A 3,305-nucleotide genomic window follows, 5' to 3' on the forward strand; every position below is an offset into this window, starting at 1 on the left:
GGGGGCTGCCCGAAGCCGGTAGCGCTCCGGCAGCCCGGCTCTTAAACAGAGCCGAAGAGTCGGGGAGGAGCAGAGCCGCCATTTTCCCGGACATGTTCGGCTTTTTGGCAATTCCCCCCGGACGGGGGTTTGACTGCCGAAAAGCCGGACATGTCCGGGAAAAAGAGGACGTATGGTAACCCTAGCTTAAAACAGCCCAGGAGAGGGCTGTGGCTGGGGCAAGAAGCCCGGGCTGTTTGGGGCTCAGCTGTGGCCATGCCCCAATCAGAGCCCAGCTGGCCCCTATAAGAGGCTGGGAGCCAGGAGCTCAGGAGTCTCTCTCTGCACTCAGAGGGAGAAGGGTCTGGCTGCAGGGAGCAGAGACAGGGTACCTGAGTGGAGCAGGGCTGGGGACAGGCTGGGGAGCGCCAGCCTGGATAGCCCCAGGCTGCGGCCTAGCAGAAGGCTAAGGGGTACTGGGGGTTGCAGAGGGCAGCCCAGCGCTAGGCCAAGGCAGCAGGTCCAAACCCCCCTTGCCGGTGATGAGTGGCTGATAATGCAGTCTGCCCCAGGGCGCGGGGCTAGATGATAACGGGCAGTAGCCGTATACTGAGGTGAGGTGGGAGTAGCGGGTGGGGATTCCCCAGGGAGGGGAGACCCTAAGACTGAGGGGTTACTGCCAGGGGGCAGCACCCCAGGTACAAGGGCACCGGGGTCCAGGGAGGGACTTGGGGGCCAGAGGACAGGCGGATCCCGGCCTGCAGAGGGCGCTCCGGAGCTGGAATGAGCTAATTCCCTGAGACACCAGCAGGAGGCGCCGCAGGGGTGAGTCCGCAGGTAACGTTTTAATGTTTATAAACCTGGTATGTGCTGAGGTGGGTTAAAGTACAACACAGGTTTGCAAATCTGTGACCCTTGGCCTCGCTGAGATTTTATTATTATGATTGATTTATTTTGCTGGTCATAATGTGGGAGGGTCTCCTCTCCGCCCTCTGCTCACAAGGTTATGTGTGTCTTGTAGCGCTCTTCTGCACACCAATTGGAAGGATGTTTTTTTTCCCAGTAAGTGTGGACTGATTCTTTTCTCTTTGAAGGCCTGTCATTTTTTCAGGCTCACACTGATTAACACAGAAAACACTTGGGGCTGTTAAACTTTCTTCAAATCCCATAGACAATTCAGTTCAGCTACATTTCCCAGTACAGGGATGAAATGGGTGTTTGTATCAACTTGCTTAACTACTCACTTCCCCCAAAGACGATGTATTCAGTCTGTTCCCATGGAATATGGGAGTTGGGTGAGGAGCCGTTTCAGCCTATGTAACTTCCTTTATAGGACCAGAACAGACTCCTGAAACTCTTACCAGCCCACAAAAGGGGTCCATAGTCATGCAGATAGTCCCATTGTCTTCAATGGGATTGATCAAATGATTGAGGGTTTACAGGTTTAGGTTCCAAGTTTGTAAGTTGTTCTGGATGAAACTGACAATGCCGGAGCTGTCGGATCACAAGGAGCTTCATTCGAATAAAGGTGGGCAGATGTGTGATAAGTCTTGGCTCCGTTGCTAAGATGAGGAACATATTTTCAGCAAAGTTCCTGGCAGATTCCTGAGGTGGCTGGTTTAAGGCCATCAGTGTCTGGCATCATAATCTTCACTAAAAGTTCTCCCACCCACAAAACTGGAAAATGAGGCGTTTGTTTTCTTTGTTTTGCTGCTCCAGTTCCAGTTAACAAAATGCATGTTAGACTAGTTTGGCTGCAAAGAAGAATTCTCTGTACACTGGGGAATATACGTGATTCCTGTCAGGCTGCAGAACTGGGCTGACATCAGAATCCAAACATCCTCTGGTCAGTGCAAACAGAGGCATTCCTCTAATGATTTGGACTTGCAGTGGTAGATACGCTGGAGGGTAGGGATAGGATACAGGGATACTAGACAAATTAGAAGATTGGGCCAAAAGAAACTGATGAGGTTCAACAAAGACAAGTGCAGAGTCCTGCACTTAGGAGGGCAGAATCCCATGCACTGCTACAGACTAGGGACCGAGTGGCTAGGCAGCAGTTCTGCAGAAAAGGACCTAGGGGTTACAGTGGACGAGAAGCTGGATATGAGTCAACAGTGTGCCCTTGTTGCCAAGAAGGCTAACGGCATTTTGGGCTGTATAAGTAGGGGCATTGCCAGCAGATCAAGGAACGTGATCGTTCCCCTCTATTCGACATTGGTGAGGCCTCATCTGGAATACTGTGTCCAGTTTTGGGCCCCACACTACAAGAAGGATGTGGAAAAATTGGAAGGAGTGCAGCGGAGGGCAACAAAAATGATTAGGGGTCTGGAGCACATGACTTATGAGGAGAGGCTGAGGGAACTGGGATTGTTTAGTCTGCAGAAGAGAAGAATGAGGGGGGATTTGATAGCTGCTTTCAACTACCTGAAGGGGGGTTCCAAAGAGGATGGAGCTCGGCTGTTCTCAGTGGTGGCAGATGACAGAACAAGGAGCAATGATCTCAAGTTGCAGTGGGGGAGGTCTAGGTTGGATATTAGGAAACACTATTTCCCTAGGAGGGTGGTGAAGCACTGGAATGGGTTACCTAGGGAGGTGGTGGAATCTCCTTCCTTAGAGGTGTTTAAGACCCGGCTTGACAAAGTCCTGGCTGGGATGATTTAGTTGGGAATTGGTCCTGCTTTGAGCAGGGGGTTGGACTAGATACTTCCTGAGTAGGGTGACCAGACGTCGGGACAGTCCCGATTTTAGGGGACTTGTCCTGCGTCCCGACCTTACATTGGTCGGGACGTCTGGTCGCCCTATATGAGGGGGACCGCGGCAAGCCGGCACCACTCACTTTCCCTCCCTGGGCCCTGGGGCAGCGCGCAGCTGAGCTCCCGGCGCGGCAGTGCCAGCCCACGGGCCCCCCACCTGGCCGGCAGGACCCTGCAGAGCGCAGCCCAGCCCCTGCCCCGGCACACAGAGAGGCAGCGAGGAGGTCTCACTCCCCTGCGTGCTGCAGTGGGGTGGGGCCTGTAGACTCGGGCAGCAGGCAATGGTCGCCGGGCAGAGAGCCCCCCCCCGCCCCTGCCTCGCTCCCCTCGACCCGACCCTAGGAAGGAGCCAGAGGGACTGGGAGGGACCTGCCTGCTGGATGCTTCCTGGGAGCCGCTCCAGGTAAGCACTGCTGGGCTCACCTGGCCCCCTGGGAGGTCCCTCTGGGGGGGCTCCCCTCAGCCCCCACCCTGACCCTGTTCCATCTGCCTCCCCCGCAGTCCCCCCTGTGCCCCCCACCCTCAATCCACTGCCCTCAGCCCCCCGACCCTGTTCCCTCTGCCTCCCCC

Source organism: Trachemys scripta, chromosome 16 (assembly GCF_013100865.1).
Source record: "Trachemys scripta elegans isolate TJP31775 chromosome 16, CAS_Tse_1.0, whole genome shotgun sequence".
Classification (NCBI taxonomy): domain Eukaryota; kingdom Metazoa; phylum Chordata; order Testudines; family Emydidae; genus Trachemys; species Trachemys scripta.